Source organism: Pinus tabuliformis, chromosome 2_2, assembly GCF_031772625.1.
Source record: "Pinus tabuliformis cultivar Carrire ecotype Pingquan chromosome 2_2, CPIR1, whole genome shotgun sequence".
NCBI classification, from domain to species: Eukaryota; Viridiplantae; Streptophyta; class Pinopsida; order Pinales; family Pinaceae; genus Pinus; species Pinus tabuliformis.
Genome location: NC_142300.1, coordinates 712,683,109 through 712,689,259, shown reverse-complemented (window position 1 = coordinate 712,689,259; position 6,151 = coordinate 712,683,109). Strand labels below are relative to the sequence as shown.

Here is a 6,151-nt window from a genome sequence, read left to right as displayed (position 1 = left end):
CAATTTGTGGTTCAAGATATAACTAAATTGGAACAAACTTAGCTCTAGAACCTATGCCATTTTTCCACCTCAAATGTTTATGGTCAAAGAGATATCAATTTTCTAAAACATGTGAGAGCCAAAGTATTACCTTTCCCATGTTGAATGCCTCTATTAAACATCATAAAAAATCTCCATAAATTAGTTATACATATTAAACCAAACTTTTAATTGGAAATGATGATTGATCATTACTATGACATTACTACTTTTCTGCACTTTTTAATCACACAAAACTTATTTTGATATCACCATAATTCACTTTTAATAAATCAACGAAAATCCCCTCAAATAATATTTAGTAACACAAAAACCTAACAATTTTCACACAATTAATAATTATTTATAATAAATACGTCCCATTTGATAACACAAAGACCTAAAAATTTTCACACAATTAATAATTATTTATAATAAATACCTCCCATTTGATAACACAAAGACCTAAAAAATTTCATACAATTAATAATGATTTATAATCTGAAATACCTCCCATTAAACAAAAGAAAATACTCAACATTTTATCTAATGGAATTTAATTCCCCTTCACATTCTCCACGGTCACATTTTTTTCCCTCCTCTGGTATCTTCTTTTATTTCCATACCTTTTTTTTCTTTTTGTTTTAGTTGTTTGTTATTCATGCCTTCTGGAAATATCTTAGGCTCATATTTTTGTGCGTGGGACCGAGTAGGAGTCTATAGCTAGCTAAATGGAAGCTCAAATCGAGGGTGCTTATTATGGTGGCTTGTGCTATCGAGTGCTATGGGTGGTAGTGCCCATATTTTCAGTTGGTCAACTGAAACTCCCTTCTATGGCTATCAAACTAGAATTAAAACCCGATCATAGTTGGCGAGATCTCTACTTCCAGGGGACCGAGTGATATATGATCTCTAAAAACCCCAAACTCAATTATTTCACTTATATATCGCTTAGGGCTACTTGGATTTTGATCTGCTATCTTTATGGCTGAGCAAGACGGTGGACCATTCACTGGCTCCATATCAATTGCACCTGGCACTGGACCTATGGCTTAAGCTGTTGTGGAATCTACTGATTCCAGGTAAACTCGATTTCGAACTTTACCAAAATTAATTCTCAAATATGCATGAATTACTTATTTTAACCAACTGGTCCAGACTGAACTATCCTACCCGAGTCAAATAATTTGGCATGCAACTCGTTATTGGGACCAATTGCATTAAATATATTATTACTTTTTGATTGGATATTGAGAGATGGGTGAGGATTCTATGCAATTATACTAGTTTCGAGAAAAAACTTAGTTTAGATGTACTGGGCTGTGGACGCTTATCAACAGTTGCTTGTTAGAAACATTTTATGACATATGCCTTAAATTTTTGCAAAAGTCATTCATTTATCCTCATTGTCTAACTCACACAGTACTCATGAATATTTTCTATGTTTGAGGTTCGAGCATTGCAAGCAATAGGTTCCGAGATACTTAGATATTAGTAAGGGGGTGTTACAACCATACATGAATGTGTTTTTCTAGAGCCTTGCCAATTTAGAAGTTGGCTTCAGGGTGCATAACCCTAGGTGGATGTGATCGTATCTTTCCTCAGTCTATAATTAACATCCTTAGCGGCTTCAGTGCCATACCTTGTGTTGTGCCTTGTGGCCCTCTTTGGCTCACAGTTGTCATCTTTGTGATGTCCAGGATAATTGCAACTATTACCAGTGGCATATCCACTTTGACAAATATGTGAAATGTGTTAAGACATTTAACCCCTCAAAATCATGTGATGCTACCTCTCAGTTAACCTAAGTACTCTTCAGGCTATAGATAACATAATTTACAACAAAAGAAACCTGCATATCAAATCATTAAAACAAGAAAAATACATACAAAATATATATCTCTTTTACCTGCAAATCTTTTCAGATTATGTTTGCCCCTTCAACCTCATTAAAGGTGCAAAGCAACATAAAAATGCGAGATGATTGATTAGATAATATCATAGAAGTAAGCTTTTTTCACAGGCACTTGACCAAGTCACCAAAATGATCTGCAAGGGAAAAAATTTATCTTTCAATTTAGAAAATACAACTAAAGGCAAGTTTCCATGAATTGCAGACAAGGATATGCACTACAAAAAATTTAGCCATGCAAACTAAAAGAAGACGGAAAATTCTCTCTATCATTTCCTTCATAATACAAGTTCCTGAACTACCATAAGTAGCATGATCTCTTTGCTTTGGTTCATTTGATTTATAAAGAGCTATAGATGTGCATTGAAAATTATAGAGGTATTAGCATTACATTTTCAAGGGACTACATTCTAAGATTCCTATAGTTAATTTTACATATTGTACTTATATGACTAACATTGATGTGTATACCTACAACTCTACCCTAATCATAGTATGCATTGCTCTTGAAATGTCAATATGATTGAAATATTCAGCAACGATCATTGGCATGCTCAATGGAACTAAGTTATTTCCTTGAAGTTGTGTACATTGTTCTTTAGCATCAACCTGAGCACAAATAACTACGAATGCGAGGCCATTGTAGTGGGATTTTGGTAGGATATTAACAACAATATCAAGGGTCTTTCCTGGCATAACTTCCATAAAAACTTGCACATCATACTCCGGTTTGTTATAATTGTCATTGTGCAATAATACACGAGATGGTGGATATGTATTCCTTGATTTTATTTTATTATAATGACAATCAAATAGAAAGAGACTTAGAAGATGCATCAAAGGAATTGGAAATTCTGAAGACATCATATCTATTTCATTGAAAATGAAAATAAAATTCATGTAAAATTCTAGTCACATACAATCTAATATTCATGTCCTTCGGAGTAGATATCTTTATTTGACAAAAGTTCTACATAAGACAATACAATGAAACATGAATCTATGCATAAGTCATCATTCTATTTACTGTAGATCAAACTCTGATTCTCGACTAGGTGTAGTTTTTCAATTGTTGGCGTCTCTATCAATCCACTACCTTTTCCCCATGGTATGGTTGATCTAATTGCAGAAAACACCTGGGTCATGCATGTCCCTTTTGATTGTGATATTTTGTCACCTTAGATACTTTTCAACATTGTTGTCTTGTGATTGTTCTCCTCACATTTCCAACTTTGTACATGTAGTAGCGCACACATGCTTAACTGCTAATTTACCCATAATGGAAAGTTGACTTATGTTGATATGATTGGGGATGGGGAAGAATTAATCTCGAAGATATCAAACTCTCCATCACTTTTGACCCTACTTGAGAGTACAAGCTCATGTTGTACATAATGAGAGGACAACTCTAGAATCATGGGCCTCTTTCCATTATTCCTCTTTCATTGTTGTTTGTTTCCATGACCTTTTTTTTCCTTTACTGCTTTCCATTGATTTCCAGTTGGAGAATACTTTGTGCATGCCCAATGATTGAAGGTCTGGTTGGTAGTAAATTGTGGTTGAAATTTCAACCTTTGAGATGAGAGCATTAATCTTGTGGATAATACATGGGGGATATGGAAAAGGTGCATCCAAAAAATTGGAATGCCTTGCAATACAACCTTAATCATAATAACCCTTCCACCAAGCGAGAGCCATTTATGGTCCCAACAAGTCATCTTTTTTTCAAATTTAGTTACAAGCCATGCCCAATCTTGGATTTTATATTTGCATGGTTTTATGAAGCATCCCAACTACTTGAAGCTGACAGACATAGGACATATTTTCACCCCAAATAATGAAGCAATCTCAAAAATCGCCTTCGTGTCTGCTTCATTCGAAATAATCTCATTCTTGTTTTTGTTGATGAACAAACCAACATTTTTTCCAAATTTCTCAAAAACCTTGTGGAAGGACACCCATTCAGAATATTTTTCCTCCCCAATGTAGAGGACATCATCCACAAACAAGATGTGAGACAATATGCAATTTCTAGAGATATTACAATCAGAAGTTGAGCCCACCTTCATCATGGCTTTGATCCCTCTACTGAAAGCATCCATTACAAGGATAAAAAGCAGGGGTGACAACACACAGCCTTGACGAAGCCCCCGGTGGATCTTGAATAATTGTGTGGGTTCACCATTGATAAGTACCACCATATATGTCGTAGATATGAGGGCCTTAATCCATTGGACATGTCTATGTGTAAACCCAACTTTGTATAAAATCATGATGAGAAACTCCCAGTCCACACAATCGTATGCCCGATTGAGATCAATTTTCATAAGGCATGATTTTAAATTTCTGGTTTTGATAGAGTGTATGCACTCTTGGACTATTTCTACATCATCCTATATTCTCCTATTAGAAAAAAAGCCAAATTTCTCCAACGTAATGTGTGGAGATAATATCTTTTTGATTATGTTAGCAAGGAGCTTAGAAATCATTTTATAAACCAAATTACATAAGGATATGGGTATATAGTCTGCAAAAGAAAGAGAGTTTTCTTTTTTGGGAATTAATTTGACAAAAGTGGAGTTTATTACACCTGGAAAATGCCCAAAAATTCTAGTAGCTTACACCATGCTGACAAGATAAGGACCCATCAACTTAAAGAAGAACATGAATAGATCAACAAGCCAGCCATTGGGTCCTGGACTTTTGTCCTTCACCATTTCCTTAAGTGTTTGCAACAAATCCTCATCCAATATTGGAGCATCCATTAAAGCAACACCCTCTTTATTGACCATGTCCAATTTTTCTACCATATTATCACCTTCCACTTCCTTGAACTGATTTATGAAATATCTAAGAGCCTCCTTTTATAAATCTTTGATAGATTTGTTGATGTTCCCAACTTCATCTTTTCTAGCCCATATGGAGTTATGGTGTTTCCTCTTTGATGCAACCCTGTGAAAAACATATGAATTCCTATCTCCACTTTTGATCCAAAACAACAATTTTTTTTAATGCCATTCCTCTTCCTGTAGCTTTATTATTTTGTCCTTGATCATCACTAGATTTAGAATGGTATTTTGTTGGTTCTTAGAAATGCATCGTGAGGAAATTGGGTCCAATAATAGATAAATTTCGTTCTCAGTGGATAACAGTTCCCGTATGATCTCTTTTTTGTGATTTTATAACCAAGATTTTACATCTTTTTTTCAGTCTCTTGAGTTTTTAATTGAACTTGCAATAATGGATTTACAATGGTCAAAGAGATTGGGGAGTTCCAAGAGTGATGGACCAACTCCTGGAAATATGGGTCACTTAACCATATAGGGTTGAATTTGAAAGGTATTTTAAGTTGCTCCAGCTCATCATGCCATTCTAAAATTATGGCATCATGATCCAAAACATCTGAAAAGAGGGTCTAGGATTGTATTTGATTCATCCTATGATACCATATTGAATCCAATAAAATTATATCAATCCTCTTCGCTATACCCTCCTCCCCAGTACACCCATTGCACCAAGTCAGGCATATAGGTACAAGAGCTATATCTTTGAGTGCCTTTCGTTCAAAGAGATCTTTGAAAAAACCAACTAGAGGATTCAAGACTACTCTATGACCCCAACACTCCCCAACACCAAAAGAGAAATTCATGTCCCCAACAAAATCATCGGGTGGATGTACAAGATCCCAATTGAATCCACCAATTCCCCCCAAAAAAAATCAGTTGTTGTAAGGGGCATATATGCTCATGATACAAAATCTATGGACTGTTCCTAAACTGTAACCAGTCAATATAATCCTTGCATAGGACCGGAATGCATGGAAGGTGTAAACTGTCAGATCCCAGATTGTAGCGAGCCCACCAGAGTTGCATTCAAACTTATGGCACATCCACACCAAGAAGGACAAATTTTAAGTAGTGTCTCGAGGGCCATCTCTTTAGATATCATTATTTCCTACAACAATACTATGGATGGGTTTTTTGATTTTATACAATGTTTTAGAGATTTGATTATTGGGAAGATCCCAAACCTCTAATATTCAAGGACATAATCCTCATGGAGAAGAGTTTGAAGCGGGATACAATGCTCTAAGGTCCTAGAGAGATGTGTTATCAAGTGATCCATTTGATACGTTGGAGGGGCCTAGATCAAATGGTGGATATAGTGTCTCTTCCATAACTTCAGAGAATCATGAATTTAAATTTGCCTCAATCTCACCAC

The 6,151-nt window shown here is 35.3% G+C and overlaps 1 pseudogene; it reads right to left on the bottom strand.

The window, feature by feature from the left end:
• Positions 1-2,462: 2,462 nt before the first annotated feature.
• LOC149194659 (ATP-dependent Clp protease adapter protein CLPS1, chloroplastic-like) lies at positions 2,463-3,281 on the bottom strand (annotated as a pseudogene).
• Between the last annotated feature and the right edge of the window lie 2,870 nt (positions 3,282-6,151).